Raw genomic sequence first — 23957 nt, 5'->3', positions numbered from 1 at the left:
GCAGTTTCTCCATATACAGGCACACAACAACTTCTGATAGCTACTCGACATCCTCACCTCGTTGCAGCAGTTACTTGAGATTCTCACTCCTTAATAGTACACCCACGACAATGATGCATGTTGTGGGCTGTGTACATGAGCAATGTCTCGTGACGTCACGAACACACGGATTTCAAAACGAGGTGTTTCAGCAGGGTGGTAACTATATATGCTCTTTTTAGACTGGGGAGTTTTGAGTTCTGAAACTTATAGTAAGTTGTTATAGTACAGTTACCTCTTATGTGTCTAAATATTAGGGATGTCATAAAATATATTTTTGAGGCATCAATATTTTAAAATTAGCCAACAATTAAATTAGAAGCCCAATTCGCATGCTTTCCAATTCACTCAGTTGGCCTCTGTTTAACAGTCTGGCATAAAAGCTTTGGGAGACCATAATAGGGCGATATAACATGTATCACACACACACACACACACACACACAGGACGAGCTGATGCGCAGGAGATAGCAGTCCAAAGTAACAAATGTTTTTTTACTTCTTCAAGAATGAACAAAGTGATGTTGAAGAGCAGGTTAATTTATGAAACGGGTGAAACTGCGCAAACTGAACGATTAGAAATGATGATGTTTATTATGCAATTTCTCTGTATGTAGAAAGTAGGTCTTTCATTCAAGCTGTCAAACCACAAAACAACATACTTGTAACTGAAAATAGGCTCTATGAAAGATATATGTTAACAATAGATCATCCAGTGATAGCTAGAGTAAATAATCTTTGTCCTTTGATAATGATTTGGGTCGAATTTAAAGGAAACCTATGCGAGTTGCGCCCTGTGGCACATCAGAATTTTGATGCTGAGTGTTGCCGGTGTGTTCGTACCTTTTGTAGAAAATACTGTAAATCATTGTTTTGAATTTTAGAACCCGCCACGTCGTCCGCCAATTTAATTTACCCTGCCGCTCACACTTTATTAAAGTTGTGTTGAGAAATATGTCTGAAGAGACTATTGTGCAATGAGCAGCCCTATTTATATCTGAAAAGAAAAAATCCTTATATATATATATATATATATATATATATATATATATATATATATATATATTGATAATCATTGGGAAATTTTCCGATTATCGATGTGTGAAAAAGACATCGATCCCAAGCCTAATAAATATCTAGGAAAATTGTATTCTCCATTTCATGACCCCTTTAAAATACTTTCTACCACAGCTTAATATGCAGAGACAACTATAAGCAAACTATTGTTAGGTTGATTTTCCCCCAAAAATGTTTAGCTCTGTGGTACTATGAAAACATTTCTCTGATTACTTGACCAGCCTGACACAGCAATATTGGCTCAACCAATGTAAAGGGTTAAAAGTGGGACTGTTTGTTTGACCAATAGAAAAGAGAGTATTCAGTCATTATTTTTGCAATTTGTTTAATTTTCTGAGTAACTAAGAAATTAAAATGGTCAACAGATAACAGAGAAATACCAATAGAGAAAACACACTAAGAACACAGTGTTAGCCTCTTTCTGCATCTCATATTACATGTATTGTACTGCCCTCATTTGCATTTCAGATGAAAGAGATGGGTGAATTTAATAAGTGCAGGTTGTTTTGACAACCTTATGCAACATCACAACATTTATTTCCATCCAGAGTTGCATACATTTTTGGCTGAGATCTTGTATTGATGACAGGAGAGTCGAACCACTCCGTAACGTCTTCTCCATTACATCCCAATGACTCTCAATGGAGTTAAGGTCAGGACTCTGTGGTAGCCAATTCATGTGTGAAAATGATTCCTCATGCTCCCTGAACCACTCTTTCACAAAATTAAGCCCGATGAATCTTGGGATTGTCGTCCTGGAATATGCCCGTGCCATCAGGGAAGAAAAAATCCACTGATGGGATAACCTGGTCATTCAGTACATTCAGGTAGTCCGCTGACTTAATTTTATTGCTGCCTAACGTTGCTGAGCCTAGACCTGACCAACTGAAGCAACCCCAGATCATAACACTGCCACCAGAGGCTTGTACAGTGGGCACTATGCATGATGGGTGCATCGCTTCATGCGCTTCCCTTCTTACCCATACACACCCATCACTTTGAAATAGGGTAAATCTGGACTCATCAGACCACATGACTTTTTTTTCCATTGCTCCACAGTCCAATATTTATGCTCCCTAGTAAATTCTTGTGACCACACAGCTGTTTAGTCCCAATCCTGTAAGTTGTCGTCGCATTGTACATGTGGAAATGCTCTTACTTTCACTATTAAACATAGCTGTGAATTGTACTGTCGATTTTTTAACGATGTGATTTCACCAAGCGTTTTAGCGATCTCCGATCATGATCATTCAAGATTTTTTTTCGACTACATTTCTTCTGCAAAGCTGACAGTTCACCACTATCCTTCCAGGTTTTAATAATGCATTGAAAAGTTCATAACCCAATTCCAGTGATTTCAGCAATCTCCTTTCTTTGCTTGATGCAGGCCAATAATTTGCCACTTCTGAAACACAGTAACATCTTTTCCATGGGATACGTCTTCTGATATGGTTGTTTAAGAAATGAGAAGCTACACACTGGATCAGTTAGGGTTACAATAATTGTTGCCAGCTGAAACATATTAATCACTGCAATAATGATCCAAACATAGGCTCTTAAAGCTACACTATGTAACTTTTGGCCATCTAGCAGTTTAAAAATAAAACTGCATGTGTCTTGCGGAAGAACATTGTTTTGGTAATGACGTAAGTTGTGCTTTGGCTCTGCTCTTCTGCACGGATGAATGTGGTTCAAGGCACCGGTGTACTCATGGATACAGGACATCTTATCAGAGTGAATGTACAAATAAATAACGAAAGAAAGGAAAAGACGGATATCTGAAAACAAGTAATCAGAGCAGGTAAGTGCCATATCTTATGCTGTTGTTTTGACTTATTGGAAACATTGATGTTTGAAATAAATGACATTACAAAAGTTAGGCAACGTTCATTAACATTAGACATAAGGATTGCTGGTCTGTTAAGGTCAAACGTTGTAAAGTTTTTATAACCGCAGGATATTCTGGCCAAACAGACCATAGTAGTAAATAATTTATAGATTGTCATTGTTACCAACCAGATGTCAACATAATTTCAAGACTCACATGTCCTTGGCAAGCCTAAGAATAAAGGATTTATTTATATAAATTATTGCCGTTATAAAGAAGAATACACACGTGTGCTAACAAGTGAGAAATTCTGCACCGATTACAGTATAATTATTGTATTACATAGATGTGTGTGTGTGTGTGTGTGATTACAGAATTATACATAAACCATATCAAAAAAATATCTTGCCTCTTGAGTAAGTAAAAAGCCATCTATGAGTCAATTTTAAATCCTTTCAGATCTCGGAGTTGTCGCAACCTCTGAAAAGCCAAGCGGCTGTTGATTCAGGTTTTTATTACGGACTCTATTGCTTTCCATTTTGCTCTGCTCTGTTTGGGGTTTCTTTATTTTTACAACTGGTGATTTCCCCAGAGGTCTGCCATTTTGAATGATCCATGGTCAATTTCTCTCGTTCGTTGTGACAACAAACTTTCAGCTTCAGCTACTTCCACACCATAAACGTGCTACGGTAGCTGGAGCTTATTTTCTCTGTGTATGGATATGATGTTACATGCACAGACGAATGACATATGTATGCAATTTTCCGCAAACTCCGTCCCGAGAGCTCTAAAATATAAAATTTTATTATAAGTGCATTTGGGTAAAGTAAAGACATGGTTTGGAAGATGGATTTTTGTAGTCTCTCATTAATAACATTTTGTTATTTTTTAACAAAAAACAAAAAACAAATATCTTCTTATTTAAATCCAAACGGCGAATTTATTTATTTATTTGGCCAGGCAGTTTATATCTTACTGTTAAACCATTTCAATCTCAATCTCAATCTCTGCCCCCCAGCCACCAGTATGCTCCCCCATTGCAAAGAGTGTTCAACATTTTTTCTGTACAGCTAAACTTCAGTACCACAGCAGCTCTGCCATTTCAACAGCAGAAGCTAGTACAGCTCTTCAGATTCTGTCTCGAAAGTACATAAATAAATAAAAACACATTTATTTCCTCTGAGTGTTTTGCAAATAATAGCAGATTGAGCAACTGAAATCATTTCGAAAGCAATTCTGTTTTGGGAAATGAAATGAAAGTGCACTGGCTTGCTCTTGTTGCTGGACTCTTCAAGTGATTCTTCAACATTGTTAAAAAGAGGAGAATCTAAAGGACAAATCAATATACAAAGTCAGCTGTACAGTTTTAATATTTTCTGATGTGCACTCTCTCAGTGCAAATGTTTTTTTTTTTTTTTTTTTTTTTTTTTGCTCTCTCTTTTTTATTCTTGCTGAAAAAAGGGGCAGAATTAATAAAATTCTTCTTTTTATTACCCTCCTTTATCATGTTTATATCAAGGTGCTCACAAAACTCTATGCCGTCCTTGGCGGTAACACTCCAAAGAAAATATCTGCTTTATGTGGCCAGTTGTAAAATGCAAATAAAAAGCCAATTTATCTGTTCCTATAAATGCATCAGTCAGAGAAAAATATGTTCTGCCTGCAAGAGTAGACAGAAGGTAAGCAAAATGTTAATATGCTGTTTCACGTCTGTTGATCATGTGAAAGTGTTAGTTTGTGTGTAAGATGTGTTTGTATGCTTTACGGTTTGGAAACTTGAAGTAGAGTTGTTTTTTTTTATTTACATTTTTTTGTTGCTTTCATACCTCAGTGTATTTCAGTTTTTAACTCTGAAGCATACTGTAATAATTACATGTGGTATTACAGTTACCAAAATTGCAATTCCACTGTTTGCAGTTGAAGAAGAAATCTCATGTTATGATTAGTTATACTAAAGGAATAGTTCACAAAAAAATAAAAATTCTGTCATCAGTTAGCCTCGTGTTTTTTTCAAACCTATATGATTTTTTTTTCTTTCATTTTTTTTTTCTTCTTTTTTGAACATTAAAAAATATTTTAGGTTGCCATTCACTTTCATTTTATGAAAAAAAGAAAAATAAAAGAAAACCCTTTAAAAAAATATGAAAGTAAATGGTGCCTGAGGCTATCACTCCCTTACATTCTGCATAATATCTTTTGTTTTTAAGTCACATGGATTTGGAACAACCCCAGGGGTAAATAATGACAGAATTGTAATTTTTCTTTTTCTTTTTTTCTTTCGGTGAACTGTCCCTTTAAGTTCTGAATACGTTTTAGCATTATCCTTGTTTACCATTAAAGGCTATATGCCCTTATGTTTGATCTAATGGCTCTCTGTCTTTAGTTTGGATTAGTTTTATGTCTAGAGTGGGAGCTTTCCCAAAGAGGATTAGTCCTGTATGTTGCCTTTGATCATAAACATTAAGTTTCATTCTCAGATCAGCATTTCAGATCTCTTTACTCTTTCTGACTGTGATGGAGGCCAACTGCGGAATAGCATAAAATCTCATGGACTTCTAAACTTTTGAGTAGTGAAACATGCATTGCAAAAGTGCTTCATATACTGAATGATCATCAACAATTCTTTTTTAAAATTTCAATTAAAAAGCTCCGAAGCCAATCAGTGCCTTCACAGTTGTAAGGTTGGATATGTTTTGAGAACTGTAGATAATTCTGTTTGTTTTAAAGCCTTTTTTAATGTCTAGTCAGAACCTAAAGAGTTCGCTCTACTAAGCTTGTGTACTTATTACAGAGACCGGGGAGGTCCAGACAGCAGGATGCTCATGCATTGCAGGGCTCTGGAGATCAAGCAATCATGCTGCTGTTATTGTTGGGAAAAAAGAAAATTATTTTGTGGGAGATGACTGTTGTAAGCTTGTGTAGCTTTATAATTGCTAAGTTTACATCCATAATCTCTATGTTTTAGTGCTAGTCTAATCCTGAATTAAATGTTTTGGTGTTGATAGAAAGACTAATTCTGTTGATAGATAGATTGACTTTATTGATCCTGTGTTGGAAATTGGGATGCATTAGCGGCCACACAATAAACTGTACAGTACAAAAAGAACCACATGTAAAACAAATAAATACAGTACATACATTATAAACAATGTATACAAATGTTCAATATTCTCTGTAAATCAACTTTAAAACAATATGAGAAGCACTAAACAAATGAATTTAACTGATACTGAATTAATGACCACATTATTTTCCTTATCACTTTGTTTATTCCCTTAAGGAGCTCAAAAGAAAGTGCAGGACATGAAAAATGCAGGACAGAGGAAAAACAAATTGCAATTCATTTCAAATGTAATAAAGCATCTCACTACTGTATATGTCACATTATGGTGTTTCAGTTTAGAATTCATTCACTGAGCTTGAACAAAACATGGGACAGTTGAAACAGTTATTTATCTGCTCTCATATGGAAGTAATAATACAGTTTGTTTTTATACTGGGTAAATATGTCACTTCATAACATGCGAAGCATTCGCAAAGGCCGACGCTGAAGAGAAATGAACATGAACTCTGAACGTTTCAACTGAACTTTCAGCACATGTACACTTAAAAAAATAAAATAAAATAAAATAAATAAATATCCTGTAGAAATTGCAGTTACTTACTAGCAGCAGTTTGCCAGTAACTTATTATAAATTATTAAATTATTAAATTATATTTACTAAAAATTATTCAATTATTACAGTACAGTTTAAAGTGTTTATACTGTAAAATAATTTACTGTACCATCCAACTTACTGTAAAATGTAGTTACAACAATATATTGTTACACTGTAAAATATACAGTATTTGGTTTCTTGAGCCAGAAATGTACTGTAATACAGTGAATAGATATTGTTACACTGTAAAATTTACTGTAATTACCCGGTAACTTTTCTAGTTTATTAACTGGAATACAAAATATATACATTATACAATGACTGTATTTCAACAATGCCAGTAAATTAAATAAAAATGACAACAAAGTGTTACTTCAGTAACATTTTTATTATCTCAAAAATGTTGTTAAAATATCAGTTATTTCATTGTATCATAATGAACTACATTCCCATTTCATACAGTTTCAATTAGTGCTTTAAATTACGTAAACACTTCTGCATGTCCATACTAATGAACCACACTCACAGCCATGTAAGTATTTTCATTCTTGCAATGTAATTGAAACTTTGTGCAAGGTTGTTTCATTTTATTGATTTTTTTTTTTAATACTCTTGAATAAATGCAGTCATTCGCTTAAATACGCTCTTACATAAACTTGTCTGTGCACAACATACTCTTCTGTTGTAGATTAATATTCTTGCCACTTGCACTAATCTTGCACTGTCTTGCAATTTCTGTTGCTGATCTGGAACACTTGCTGTTTTCTGGATTGATCCTCACAATGAACCTTTAAATTGCCTTTTTTCCTGCTAAAAACAGAACAAGAGATGGTTAGTTGCTCTTTTCCACACATTGCATGCATACAATGACAAAGGTCTGTCAAGTTAAAAAAAAAGCAACATTAAATTAGCCCATTTGACTTAAGCACTATATTCCAAGTGTTCTGAATCTATATGATAATTTTGTCTGAAATATACACCCAAATGCATCATTTTTAGCTGAAAATCAGATAGTGTACCCAGGAAGTAAAGATCACATTAATCGTTAGTAACCCTAATTCATGTTCTCAAACTCAAATTACCTGGGGGCCACTAGCCAGGTGGTGTTCTTCATCGAGGGCCAGTTAAAAAGTTCATATATATATATATATATATATATATATATATATATATATATATATACACAGTTGTGCTCAAAAGTTTGCATACCCTTGGAGAATTGGTAATATATATGTACCATTTTTAAAGAAAACATGAGTGAGCAGGCAAAACACATTTATTTTATTTCATATGGGATTCATGTTCAAATGTAGGTTCTAACAGAATGGCACAATCATAAAACAAAACATGGCAACATGTTCAAATGGCACCCTGTTCAAATGTCTGCATACCCTTAGTTCTTAATACTGTGTATTGCCCCCTTTAGCATCAATGACAGAGTGCAGTCTTTTGTAATAGTTGTCTATGAGGCCCCAAATTCTTGCAGGTGGTATAGCTGCCCATTCTTCTTAGCAAAATGCCTCCAGGTCATGCAAAGTCTTTGGCTGTCTTGCATGAACCGCACGTTTGAGATCTCCCCAGAGTGGCTCGATGATATTAAGGTCAGGAGACTGTGATGGCCACTCCAGAACCTTCACCTTTTTCTGCTGTAACCACTGGAGGGTCAACTTGGCCTTGTGCTTAGGGTCATTGTCGTGCTGGAAAGTCCAAGAGTGTCCCATGCGCAGCTTTCATGCAGAAGAATGCAAACTGTCTGCCAGTATTTTCTGATAACATGCTGCATTCATCTTGCCATCAATTTTCATAAGATTCCCCGTGCCTTTAGAGCTCACACACCCCCAAAACATCAGTGAGCCACCACCATGCTTCACAGTGGGGATGGTATTCTTTTCACTATAGGCCTTGTTGACCCCTCTCCAAACATAGCGCTTATGGTTGTGACCATAAAGCTCTATTTTGGTCTCGTCACTCCAAAGTACAGTGTGCCAGAAGCTGTGAGGCGTGTCAAGGTGTTGGGCATATTGTAACTGGGCTTTTTTGTGGCACTGGCGCAGTAAAGGCTTCTTTCTGGCAACTCAACCATGCAGCACAAGTATCGTCGTATTGTGCTCCTTGAAACAACCACACCGTCTTTTTCCAGAGCAACCTGTATTTCACCTGAGGTTACCTGTGGGTTTTTCTTTGTATCCCGAACAATTCTTCTGGCAGTTGTGGCTGAAATCTTTCTTGGTCTACCTGACCTTGGCTTGGTATCAAGAGATCCCCGAATTTTCCACTTCTTAATAAGTGATTGAACAGTACTTACTGGCATTTTCAAGGCTTTGGATATCTTTTTATATCCTTTTCCATCTTTATAAATTCCATTACCTTGTTACGGAGGTCTTTTGACAGTTCTTTTCTGCTCCCCATGGCTCAGTATCTAGCCTGCTCAGTGCATCCATGTGATAGCTAACAAACTCATTGACTATTTATACACAGACACTAATTGCAATTTAAAAAGCCACAGATGTGGGAAATGAAACTTTAATTGCCATTTATACCTGTGTGTGTCACCTTGTGTGTCTGTAACGAGGCCAAACATTCAAGGGTATGTAAACTTTTGATCAGGGCCATTTGGGTGATTTCTGTTATCATTATGATTTAAAAAGGAGCCAAACAACTATGTGATAATAAATGGCTTCATATGATCACTATCCTTAAATAAAAGGATTTTTTTGCATGATCAGTCATATTTTCAAAATCAATGCCAAAATTTCACAATTTCTGCCAGGTTATGCAAACTTTTGAGCACAACTGTATATATATATATATATATATATATATATATATATATATATATATATATATATTACTAACAAAATTATAAGTTTCTCTGGATATACTATTTATGTTTGAGGAAAAAGAAAACTTTTGTTTTATTCTATAAAGTACTGACAACATTTCTCCCAAATTCTAAATAAAAATATTGTCATTTAGACTATAACTGGTCAAAATAACAAAAAAATATTTAGTGTTTTCAGACCTTGAATAATGCAAAGAAAACAAGTTCATATTCATTTTTAAACAACACAATACTAATGTTTTAACTTAAAAGAGTTCAGAAATCAATATTTGGTGGAATAACCCTGATTTTCAATCACAGCTTTCATACATCTTGGCATGCTCTCTACCAGTCTTTCACATTGATGTTGGGTGACTTTATGACACTCCTGGCGCAAAAATTCAAGCAGCTTGGCTTTGTTTGATGGCTTGTGGCCATCCATCTTCCTCTTGATCACATTCCAGAGGTTTTCAATGTGGTTCAGGTCTGGAGATTGGCCTGGCCATGACAGGGTCCTGATCTGGTTGTCCTCCATCCACACCTTGATTTACCTGGCTGTGTGGCATAGAGCATTGTCCTGCTGGAAAAAATAATCCTCAGAGTTGGGGAACATTGTCAGAGCAGAAAGAAGCAAGTTTTCTTCCAGGATAAACTTGTACGTGGCTTGACTCATGCGTCCTTCACAAAGATGAATCTGCCCAATTCCAGCCTTGCTGAAGCACCCCCAGATCATCACCGATCCTCAGTGGTGCGAGACACTGTGGCTTGTAGGCCTCTCCAGGTCTCCGTCTAACCATTAGATGACCAGGTGGAGGATCGTGATGATCTGGGGGTGCTTCAGCAAGGCTGGAATCTGACAGATTCTTCTTTGTAAGTTAAAAAATTAGTATTGTGTTGTTTAAAAATGAATATGAACTTGTTTTCTTTGCATTATTCGAGGTCTGAAAACACAGCATCTTTTTTGTTATTTTTTGTAAACCTTTTTTGTTATTTTCTGTAAACCTCTAACCAGGTTTAAGACTCATTTACCTCAAGTGCACATAATATTTTGTCAAAATTTTAGTCCACCTGTTGTGCCCAGGGGATTTTCCCTGAAGATCATATTTTTATTAAAAACTCTCCTTTGGCTGACATGTTTTGTGCTTGTCAGATAATAGTAGTATGGATAGTATGTGAATAGAGATGAAGGGCTTGTTTCTCCCCTCAAATGGCCTGACGTGTTGTATTACATGGCTTTTTCTGACTTTTTTGCCATTGAAAAGTGTCAGCTTTACAATTTCTGACGGACTGAGTTGTAAAATTTCCATCATCTCTATTTTTATCCATCATATTAGTTTAAATTTCCCTGATACACAGTATTATTTGATGTTGTCTCAATACAGTCAACATTTTCAGTAAAATATGACAATACGTAGTAGTAAACTTGATTCTGATAAAGCAGGTGTTCTGTTTAATAATTCGCACAGCGCTCACAGAGATCGAGTGAGCGAGAGAATTCTAACGCCAGAATAAACAAATAGGCACCCAATCCCATGAAAACTTATGCGCAGTATGAAATACACAGAATGTATAATAGTAAAAAGCACATCCCGGCCGGATACTTTTTTCAGGTCCGAAAAAGAGGACGTTTGGTCACCCTAAATTTCACAACAAAATATTATTTATTAGACTGAGCAGACTGAGTGCGCCAGTGAATAGCGCTCAGTTAAAGGAATAGTTCACCCAGAAAGTATTGTTTTTTATCACTTACTCACCGTCATGCCATCCCAGTATGATTTTCTTTCTTCAGCAGGACACAAATTAAAATTTTTAGAAGAATATCTCAGCTCTGTAGGTCCATAAAATGCAAATGAATGGTGATCAAGGTCTACAGCTGTATCAGCCTTCAAGATGGCACCAGTGAGTGTGGCTTGCCGTCTGGGACTACTACCCTATTTGTTTGTTTTGATGTACTTCATATTTCTTTTAATTCAGAATGTGTCAACGATATGGGTATACAGTCGTCAAACTCTTCGCAGTTTTCAATCTATTACTGATGAGCTGCTCAAACAAAATCAGAGAGGACCTTACTCTGACCCTCCTCCTTTTCTGGCATCTATACCTGCTTGTTTGCACTGGCTGCCATGTTCCCTACCTGGGAGAAAGCATCGCAGAAGACAAGGGAAGCGGAGTGGCAGTCTCAACGTGTGTTTCATCCATACCTGGGTTTCACTGTAAATGGAATAAACTGCGTCCATTTCACCTCATGACATTCTCTTGAAGTATCATATCAATGGATCTCAACCATCATTCCAAACTTTTTAGTTGGTCTCTCTCCACGTCAGTCGCCACGTCTCTGCCGAGGTGGAGTAAATCTACAAAACCTACGACCACTGCACCGTGCATCACCGCAGACTAATGACTCACGCGGATCAGAAAGCCTCTGATAAATGCTAGGTCAGTGGTAAATAAAACGTTTATTCTAAATGACTTTCCCACCTCTCGTGGCTTGGATTTTATGTTTGTAATGGAAACTTGGTTAACTTCTGGGGATTTAACACCTTTTTCTGACCTTGTACCCTCTGGCTGCAAGTTTTTAACTCACCTCGAACCTATGGTTGAGGGGGAGTATCCATCTTTAAAAATAGTTTCTGTTGCCAAATTTTAATGACTGACACATATTCAACTGGAACTGAGAAACCCACTGATGATCGCAGTGGTGTATCGACCACCAAAACAAAACAGAGACTTTATTAATGAGTTTTCTGACTTTTTAGGGGATATCATACCTAAGCGTGATAGATTCTTAATTCTTGGTGACTTTAACATACATGTTTTCTGTCCATCAAATACACTGGCTAAAGAATTTATTAGCCTTTTTGACTCTTTTGACCTTGTTCAACTGGTGAAAGGCCCCACTCATATACAAGGACACACACTTGATCTTGTTTTGGCGCATGGCTTGTCTGTTTGTTATGTTGAAATCTCTGATAGTGCTTTTTCTGATCATATGCCAATAATGTTTACTGTTTCACTTTCACATCAGACTGTCAACACTCATACACCTGTTCGTTGGTCTGGCATGATAAAATCTACTACTAATGATGACATTTCAGCAGCATTTAAGGAGGTTTCTCAATCTCTGGCATACTATTTTCATGATCTGAGTGCAGAGGAACATCTAAACAGGCTAAATTCTTGCTTCACTGACATTCTAGATTCTGTTGCGCCTCTGAAGGCTAAACATCCTAAACCTAAATCTGAGCCCTGGCTAAATAACACCATAATTGCTCTCAGGCAGGCCTGCAGAAGAGCTGAAAGAAAATGGAAAAAAGATAAGCTTCCAGTGTCTTATGAAATATTAAGGGATGCCTTGTCTCAATTTCAGAGAGCTGTAAGAGCAGCTAAGTCTAAGTGCTTTCCTGACATCATTAAAAATAATTGCCATAAGCCTAATATTCTTTTCAAGACTTTAAATTCTGTTATAAATCCCCCTGTTAGTGTCTTTCCAGCTGTGTCTACATCTCTTTGTGATAGTTTTCTTAGATTTTTTTATGGACAAGATTGCAGATATTAGATATTATACCTCTTGATCAAGATCAGTGTGTCTCTACTACGTATACAAGTGTGTAAAACCAGTCTGACCCAATTTCTCTTTCTTCTTTACAAGAAATTGTTGGCCAGTTAAAGTCTACTTTTTCGTCCATGGATGTCATTCCCGCTTGTCTCTTTAAACATGTTTTCAATACTGTTGGTCCTAGTATACTTTCACTTATCAGTAAGTGCCTTACAACATGACAGGTGCCAGATTACCTGAAAGAGGCAAAAATATACAACTTCTTCTCAAAAGGCCAAAGCTAGATCCTGTAGTTGTCTAATTTTAGGCCTATTTCTAATCTTCCTTTTATTTCAATTTTTTTTTAGAGAAGGTAGTCTTTTATCAAGTACAGAATTGTTTAAATATAAATAAGATACATGAGGTCTTCCAGTCAGGCTTTAGAGCACATCATAGTACTGAGTCTAGGTTTTTAAAATTTTTGAATGAAATTCTATTAACTGTTGACTCAGGGGATCATGCAATCCTTGTGCTTTTAGATTTGCGTGCTGCGTTTGACACTGTAGATCTTGATGTTCTCATTTCCCATCTTGAGCAATACAGGGGCATTCAAGGAAATGCCCTAAATTGGTTCAAATCTTTCCTGAATAATATAATTTTTTTTTTTTTTTTAGTTAATTTTGGTGAATTTACATCTTCCAAAGCTCATCTTACCTGTGGGGTTCCCCAAGGTTCCATTCTAGCTCACATTTTATTTACCCTGTACTTGCTTCCTATAGGCTCTATTTCTAAGAAACATAGTTTATCTTTTCATTGCTATGCGGACGACACCCAAATCTATTTACTTTTGTAAAAAAAAAAAAAAAAAAAAAAAAAAAAAATATATATATATATATATATATATATATATATATATATATATATATATATATATATATATATATATATATATACACTATACTGCCAAAAGTATTCGCTCACCCATCCAAATAATTGAATGCAGGTGTTCCAATCACTTCCATGGCCACAGGTGTATAAAATGAAGCACCTAAGCATGCAGACTGCTTCTACAAACATTTGTGAAAGAATGGGCCGCTCTCAGGAGCTCAGTGAATTCCAGTGTGGTACTGTGATAGGATGCCACCTGTGCAACAAGTCCAGTCGTGAAATTTCCTCGCTACTAAATATTCCACAGTCAACTGTCAGTGGTATTATAACAAAGTGGAAGCGATTGGGAATGACAGCAACTCAGCCACGAAGTGGTAGGCCACGTAAAATGACAGAGCGGTGTCAGCGGATGCTGAGGTGCATAGTGCGCAGAGGTCGCCAACTTTCTGCAGAGTCAATCGCTACAGACCTCCAAAGTTCATGTGGCCTTCAGATTAGCTCAAGAACAGTGCGTAGAGAGCTTCATGGAATGGGTTTCCATGGCCGAGCAGCTGCATCCAAGCCATACATCACCAAGTGCAATGCAAAGCGTTGGATGCAGTGGTGTAAAGCACGCCGCCACTGGACTCTAGAGCAGTGGAGACGCGTTCTCTGGAGTGACGAATCACGCTTCTTCATCTGGCAATCTGATGGACGAGTCTGGGTTTGGCGGTTGCCAGGAGAACAGTACTTGTCTGACTGCATTGTGCCAACTGTGAAGTTTGGTGGAGGGGGGATTATGGTGTGGGGTTGTTTTTCAGGAGCTGGGCTTGGCCCCTTAGTTCCAGTGAAAGGAACTCTGAATGCTTCAGCATACCAAGAGATTTTGGACAATTCCATGCTCCCAACTTTGTGGGAACAGTTTGGGGATGGCCCCTTCCTGTTCCAACATGACTGCACACCAGTGCACAAAACAAGGTCCATAAAGACATGGATGAGCGAGTTTGGTGTGGAAGAACTTGACTGGCCTGCACAGAGTCCTGACCTCAACCCGATAGAGCACCTTTGGGATGAATTAGAGTGAAGACTGCAAGCCAGGCCTTCTCGTCCAACATCAGTGTTTGACCTCACAAATGCGCTTCTGGAAGAATGGTTAAAAATTCCCATAAACACACTCCTAAACGTTGTGGAAAGCCTTCCCAGAAGAGTTGAAGCTGTTATAGCTGCAAAGGGTGGGCTGACGTCATATTAAACCCTATGGATTAAGAATGGGATGTCACTTAAGTTCATATGCGTCTAAAGGCAGATGAGCGAATACTTTTGGCAATATAGTGTGTGTGTATATATATATATATATATATATATATATATATATATATATATATATATATATATATATTTTTTTTTTTTTTTTTTACATTTTAGAATAATAGTAAAGTCATCAAAACTATGGAATAAAATAAATGGAATTATGGGAATTATGTTGTGACTAAACAAAATCTAAAATAAATCAAAACTGTGTTATATTTTAGCTTCTTCAAAGTACTCACCCATTGCCTAGAATTTACAGACATGTACTCTTGACATTTTCTCAACCAACTTCTTGAGGTATCACCCTGGGATGCTTTTTAAACAGTATTGAAGGAGTTCCCATCTATGTTGGGCACTTTTTGGCTGCTTTTCTTTATTATTTCGTACAAGTCATAAATTTCAAAAACTTTTCTTTTTTTTTATTACATTTTAGTTTTATAATGAAATAAATTTATATGGTGGCACAATTATATTTTTGTCTGCAAAACTAATTTCAAACATTTAAGCATACGCCTTCAGATCAAAAGATTTTTAAGATCATGAGAAACATTTCAGTCAAGTGTTTCAAAACTTTTGACTGGTAGTGTATATATATATATATATATATATATATATATATATATATATATATATATATATATATATATATATATATATATATATATATATATATATATATATAAATGTGGCTTGGAACCCTTGCTGGCCTGTCTATCAGATTTAAAATCTTGGTTGTCATCAAATTTCTTACATCTTAATGAGAGTAAGACTGAGATCATTGTGTTTGGCCCATCTGAGGCCTCAGGTATGCCTAACCTTAATCTTGGTGAACTAGCTCCTTATGTCAAACCATTGGTGAAAAACCTGGGAGTATTGTTTGATTGTGACTTAAAGTTCGATAAACAAATAAATTCTGTAGTCCAATCTAGTTTCTTCTACTTACGTATCCTAGCTTAAATCAAGTCTTTTCTTTCTTTCAAAGGTTTTGAAAGGGTGATTCATGCCTTTGTTGCATCTAAAGTTGACTGCTGTAATTCTCTCTATATAGGAATAAGCCAGTCTTCTCTTGCATGGTTACAAATAGTTCAGAATACTGCTGCCAGGCTTTTGACAGGTGTACTCAAACACGAACATTTAGCCCTATTTTATTTAACCTACACTGGCTAACGATTCAATAGAGAATTTAATTAAAATTATTACTCTTTGTATTTAAGTCCTTAATTGGTTTAGCCCCTTCCTATTTGTCTGATGTATTGTCTGCTCACCAACCTGGAAGATCGCTGAGGTCCTCTGACCAGAGGCTCTTGAGTGTCCCCAGGTCCAAATTGAAACTGAGAGGTGATCGTGCCTATGCAGTAGTGGCTCCTATGTTGTGGAACTGCTTACCTGCTTTCATTAGAACTGCCCCTACAGCACATGAGTTTAAATCAAAGTTAAAAAGTCATTTATTTTCAATAGCTTTTAATCTATCTTATTAGATATACATCTTGACTTGTAGAGTATCTTTTTACTGCTCTTTTATTATGTATTTGTATAGTATGTTTTCATATTTTTCTTATTTTTATCTATTTTATTTTTTGTTGTAATGATTGTACAGCATTTTGGTCAACTGTTGTTGTTTTAAACTGTGCTATATAAATAAACTGACATTGACATTTATCAGACCTTTGTAGCTCCAAAAATCACATAAAGGAAACATAAAAGTAATCCATATGACTCCAGTGGTTAAATCCATATCTTTAGAAGCAATATGATAGGTGTGAGTGTGAAACAGATCAAAATTTAAAGGAATAGTTCACCCAAAAATGAAAATTTGCTAATAATTTACTCACTCTCAGGCCATCCAAGATGTATATGACCTTCTTTATTAATCAGAACAGGATTTAAGATTTTTAGGAAAGTATCCCAGGTTTTTAGCTTCATCCAATGCAAGTGAATGGACACCAATTTTTGATGGTCCAAAAAGCACACTTAGTCAGCATCAAAGTAATCCACCGATCAAGTAATGTCTTCTGAAGTGAATCGATACATTTGTGTGAAAAACTAATCACTAATTAAAACTTTATTAACTTTAAAAAATCACTTTCTGTAAACACTGAATGCCTCACATCACTGTTGTGTGACGTCATCACGTTGGCGTTCACGTGAGAATTCAGAAGTTCCGCTCTGTTTACCACAGAGGAATGTACTTCACACGAGAATTAGGTCAATTCAAACAGCTACAGAGAGCTGGCGGAAGCACCTATTTAAAGTTTAAAACGTTTTAATTTGCGATTTGTTTTCTGATTAACTTCAGAAGACATTACTTAATCAACTGGAGTCGTGTGGATTACTTTAATGCTGCCTAAATATGCTTATTGGACCATCAAAAACTGGTGTCCATTCACTTGCATTGGATGAAGCTAAAAACTTGGAATACTTTCCTAAAAATCTTAAATCCTGTTCTGATGAAGAAAGAAAGTCATGGATGGCCTGAGAGTAAATTATCAGCAAATTTTCATTTTTGGGCGAACTATTCCTTTAAGTCTTAAATTGTTGATTATTATTTGCACAGACACCAGTATTCATATTGATAATTATACATCTGGGCCCGTCCATATGCCGGCGGCTGCATGCCCGTTGCAAACAGTGCCCCAGCCCATCTTGGAGGCGTCTGTCATGACCACGACGCACCTGGAGACCTGCTCTAGGGGAACGCCTGCCCGTAGAAATGTGTGGTCGGTCCAAGGGCTGAAGAGGCGGTGACAGATCGCCGTGATGACCACGCGATGTGTCCCGCGGTGCCATGCCCATCTCGGGACTCAAGTCTGAAGCCAGTGCTGAAGCGGCCTCATATGCATCAACCTGAGCGGAGTGGCCACCGCTGAGGATGCCATATGCCCCAGGAGCCTCTGAAAGAGTTTCAGTGGAACTGCTGTTTTCTGTTTGAACGCCTTCAAACAGGTCAGCACCGACTGTGTGCGCTCGTTCGTGAGGCGCGCTGTCAACGAGACTGAGTCCAACTCCAAACCGAGAAAAGAGATGATCTGAACCGGGAGGAGCTTGCTCTTTTCCCAGATGACCCGAAGCCCTAGTCGGCTGAGGTGCGAGAGCACCAGGTCCCTGTGTGCACACAACATATCCCGAGAGTGAGCTAGGATTAGCCAATTGTAGAGATAGAAGAGCTGCCTCTGCGACCTTCTTGAAGACGCGAGGGGACAGGACAGACGAAAGGGAGGACCTTGTACTGATATGCCCGACCCTCGAATGCAAACCGCAGGAAGGGTCTGTGTCGAGGTAGAATCGACATGTGGAAGTACGCGTCCTTCAAGTCTACCGGTGCGAACCAATCTTGATGCCGGACGCTCACCAGAATGCGTTTTGCGTCAGCATCTTGAACGGGATCGACCGTTCAGCTCCAAAGAGAAAATCTGAATGAGTGGTTGCATACCAGTTCCTTTTATACCCGTATGTCTGGGGGAGTGGTATGCAAATACCACTCGCCAATTTTCATAGGCCTTTTATCTAAGACCAGAGGTGTCTCAGGCTCCCAAGAGTGACCTCTAGTGTCACTACATCGACACAACGTTGAGTGAGTGACAGATAGGGAACTTCCTGTAGATTTTGTTGTTGACATCAACAACAAAATAATGTCACTTGATGCATGTCTAAAACCATGAACAAAACTATGCAACATAAAAGGAAATGCGACACAGGATACATTAAATACAGGTTATGTTTTTACTGGTGGGTCGCCACTTAATTTCCAATGTAAAATCTGGGTCCTGAAGCAAAACCAGTTGAGAACCACTATGTTGAAGGTACAGACAGGAGCAGTCTGGCTGCGCTGTCACACACCTACAGTATATGTTAATTATTAATAATCATGCTTTCTTATGCTTCTGTGTCGACCATTCTGGCTACCGAGGGAATTCACAGCGGTCATTATCACTGCTGTGTACATTCCCCCACAAGCCGACACAGACCGGGCACTCAAGGAACTGTATGGGATTATAAGTGAGCAGGAAACCGCGCACCCTGAGGCCACGTTCATTGTGACCGGGGACTTCAATAAAGCCAGTTTAAAATCAGTCGCACCAAAATATCACCAGCACATTAGTTTCAACACACGAGGGGACCGGGTTTTGGATCATTGCTACTCTCCGTTCCGGGATGGCTACAAATAGCTCCCCCGCCCACCATTTGGCAAATCGGACCACTCTTCCATTCTGCTTCTGCCCGCTTACAGGCAGAAATTGAAACAGGAAGCACCCACCCTCAGAACGATCCAGTGCTGGTCGGACCAATCAGACTCTATGCTACAAGACTGTTTTGATCACATGGACTGGGAGATGTTCCGGTCCGCCTCTGATGACGACATCGAGCTTTACGCTGATAGCGTAATGTGTTTCATCAGAACGTGCGTGGAGGAAGTGATTCCGACCAGAACTGTATGAATCTATCCGAATCAGAAGCCATGGATCAATAGCGATGTTCGCGCGGCACTTAATGTGCGGACCTCTGCTTTTAATTCCGGGAACACGGAGGAGCATAAACAAGCCAGTTATGCCCTCCGAAAAACTATCAAAACAGCAAAACGCCAGTACAGGAGCAAGATTAAAGGACAGTTTAACACCACCAACTCTAGAAGCATGTGGCAGGGAATTAACATCATCACGGACTTTAAATGGAATAAAAACTCCGCCTCTCTACCGGATGCTCATTTCGAGGGAAATAACACCGCCCTCGTGGAGAGAGCTCTCGCGGCTGAAGCTACAGAGGTTAGTTCACTCTCCGTCTCTGTAGCGGATGTAACCCGATCCTTCCGACGGGTGAATATCCGCAAAGCCGCGGGCCCAGACGGCATTCCGGGCCGCGTCATCAGAGCGTGCGTGAACCAGCTGGCTGGTGTTTTTATGGACATTTTCAACCTTTCCCTCTCTTTGTCTGTAGTCCCCACATGCTTTAAAACATCCACCATTGTGCCTGTACCAAAACAATCAAAAATAACTTGTTTAAATGACTGGCGTCCTGTTGCTCTGACCCCCATCATCAGCAAATGTTTTGAGAGACTAATCAGAGATTACATCTGCTCTGTATTGCCACTCAATCTTGACCCGCTGCAGTTTGCTTACCGCAACAACCGCTCCACTGATGATGCCATTGCATCTACAATACACACTGCTCTCTCCTACCTGGAAAAAAAGAACACTTATGTGAGAATGCTGTTTGTAGACTACAGCTCAGCATTCAACACCATAGTGCCCTCCAAGCTAGATGAGAAACTCCGGGCTCTGGGCTTAAACAGCTCGCTGTGCAGCTGGATCCTGGACTTCCTGTCAAGCAGACACCAGGTGGTTAGAATAGGCAGCAACATCTCCTCATCACTAACCCTCAACACTGGAGCCCCGCAGGGCTGTGTTCTCAGCCCACTACTGTATTCCTTGTACACACATGACTGTGTGGCAACACATAGCTCCAATGCCATCATTAAGTTTGCTGATGACACGACGGTGGTAGGTCTGATCACTGACAATGATGAAACAGCCTACAGAGAGGAGGTGTACACTCTAACATGCTGGTGTCAGGAGCACAACCTCTCCCTCAACGTCAGTAAGACAAAGGAGCTTGTGGTGGACTTCAGAAGAAAAAGACAAAGAACACAGTCCCATCACCATCAATGGAGCACCAGTGGAGAGAGTCAGCAGCTTCAAGTTCCTGGGTGTCCACATCACTGAGGAACTCACATGGTCCATCCACACTGAAGTCGTTGTGAAGAAGGCTCATCAGCGCCTCTTCTTCCTGAGACGGCTGAGGAAGTTTGGAATGAACCGCCACATTCTCACACGGTTCTACACCTGCACTGTGGAGAGCATCCTGATTGGCTGTATCTCCGCCTGGTACGGCAATAGCACCGCCCACAACCGCAAAGCACTGCAAAGGGTGGTGCGAACTGCCAGACACATCATCGGAGGTGAGCTTCCCTCCCTCCAGGAAATATATACAAGGCGGTGTTTGAAAAAAGCTCGGAGGATCATCAGAGACTCCAGCCACCCGAGCCATGGGCTGTTCTCACTGCTACCATCAGGTAGGCGGTATCGCAGCATCAGGACCCGCACCAGCCGACTCCATGATAGCTTCTTCCCCCAAGCAGTCAGACTTCTGAACTCTTGATCTCCCATGATCAAAATACATCAGCACTGCACTTTATTACCCTTACTTTTATATCTCACACCGGACTGTCATAAATTATATTATCATTATTATATTATGTTCTCTCTTAACAACTGACTATCAGCCGACAGCCTGAATGTCAATACAGTACAATACTGTACATTCTATATATATATATATATATATACACTATATTGCCAAAAGTATTCGCTCACCCATCCAAATAATTGAATTCAGGTGTTCCAATCACTTCCATGGCCACAGGTGTATAAAATGAAGCACCTAGGCATGCAGACTGCTTCTACAAACATTTGTGAAAGAATGGGCCACTCTCAGGAGCTCAGTGAATTCCAGAGTGGTACTGTGATAGGATGCCACCTGTGCAACAAGTCCAGTAGTGAAATTTCCTCGCTACTAAATATTCCACAGTCAACTGTCAGTGGTATTATAACAAACTGGAAGTGATTGGGAATGACAGCAACTCAGCCACGAAGTGGTAGGCCACGTAAAGTGACAGAGCGGGAACAGCGGATGCTGAGGCGCATAGTGCGCAGAGGTCGCCAACTTTCTGCAGAGTCAATCGCTACAGACCTCCAAAGTTCATGTGGCCTTCAGATTAGTTCAAGAACAGTGCGTAGAGAGCTTCATGGAATGGGTTTCCATGGCCGAGCAGCTGCATCCAAGCCATACATCACCAAGTGCAATGCAAAGCGTCGGATGCAGTGGTGTAAAGCACGCCGCCACTGGACTCTAGAGCAGTGGAGACGCGTTCTCTGGAGTGACGAATCACGCTTCTCCATGTGGCAATCTGATGGACGAGTCTGGGTTTGGCGGTTGCCAGGAGAACGGTACTTGTCTGACTGCATTGTGCCAGCTGTGAAGTTTGGAGGAGGGGGATTATGGTGTGGGGTTGTTTTTCAGGAGCTGGGCTTGGCCCCTTAGTTCCAGTGAAAGGAACTCTGAATGCTTCAGCATACCAAGAGATTTTGGACAATTCCATGCTCCCAACTTTGTGGGAACAGTTTGGGGATGGCCCCTTCCTGTTCCAACATGACTGCGCACCAGTGCACAAAGCAAGGTCCATAAAGACATGGATGAGCGAGTTTGGTGTGGAAGAACTAGACTGGCCTGCACAGAGTCCTGACCTCAACCCGATAGAGCCTTTGGGATGAATTAGAGAGAAGACTGCGAGCCAGGCCTTCTCGTCCAACATCAATGTCTGACCTCACAAATGCGCTTCTGGAAGAATGGTCAAAAATTCCCATAAACACACTCCTAAACCTTTTGGAAAGCCTTCCCAGAAGAGTTGAAGCTGTTATAGCTGCAAAGGGTGGGCCGATGTCATATTAAACCCTGTGGATTAAGAATGGGATGTCACTTAAGTTCATATGCGTCTAAAGGCAGATGAGCGAATACTTTTGGCAATATAGTGTATATACTTTTTTTATATATATTTTTATTTTTAATTTTTATTGAATAATGTGTATCTATATAGTAAAAAAAAAAAAACTGCGTATTGTATACTGTACAGTGTATGTTATTATTTGTATATTGTTGAGTGTAAATATGTGTATAACAGATGTTTAAATTGTGTTGTGTTAATTTGATGTTATTGTAAATTGGTATATGTCTCATCACTGTCACGTCTGCTATGTTGATCGGAACTGCACCCAAGAATTTCACACACCATTGCACTTGTGTATATGGCTGTGTGACAATAAAGTGATTTGATTTGATTTGATTTTGATCATAGGGCATTACTTTAAAAGCTCACACAGCTGATGTTATTTTTCATTTAGTAGTTAATTTAACATGCTATGCTAACATGTAAACTAACATGCTTTAGTTATATAACGTGTTATAGTTACATGCTATTTTTTTTTTATCATGTTTATAATTCGGTTTATTATTATAATTCTGTTTCAAGTTTAAATTATAATAAAGCATTTTTGTTCAACCAAAAAAAAAAAAAAAACCTTCTGTTTTCACTCCTTTAAGGGTCATTGTAACTTATAATAATAATTGTGCAATACCGTATACCGTGATACCGTGAAACCGTGATATTTTCTGAGATGGATATCATACTGTGAAAATCTCATACCGTTGCAACCCTACTACCCACAATCCTGAAGCGAGATCCACCAATCAGAGAAGTTTAAGACACTGTTAATTTGGAGTAGACAGTTTGTTCTAAATATCAATTTATATCATGGACAGGATTGGGGAGTGATGGAATACATGTAACAGGATTACATATTTAAAATACAAAATATAAATAACTGTATTCCACTACAGTTACTATTTAAATCATTGGTAATTAGAATACAGTTACATTCAAAATGTATTTTGATTACTGAAGAGATTACTTTGCATTTTATTGTCATTTGTTTCATTTAATATTTAGTCCTTTCAGATGGAAAACATTTATACATATAAATAATGCGATCCAAAGTGCATTTGAACAGTGGTGAAACACTTTCTTATGATGTGTTACATTCATACAGCAGACAGAGAAGTACGTTTGAGCAGAAGAAATAGAAATAAACCTTGAATAAATTGTCAGCTTTACGCTTAGCTAAAATGCTATTTCTAGCCATTTTACATGCACATGTTACCAGGCATGATCATATTTTTTTTTTATCAAGAAAATTCACATTGGATCATAATT

The sequence above is a fragment of the Myxocyprinus asiaticus genome, chromosome 21, assembly GCF_019703515.2.
Source record: "Myxocyprinus asiaticus isolate MX2 ecotype Aquarium Trade chromosome 21, UBuf_Myxa_2, whole genome shotgun sequence".
NCBI classification, from domain to species: domain Eukaryota; kingdom Metazoa; phylum Chordata; class Actinopteri; order Cypriniformes; family Catostomidae; genus Myxocyprinus; species Myxocyprinus asiaticus.
Note: the sequence above shows the minus strand (reverse complement) of the source record.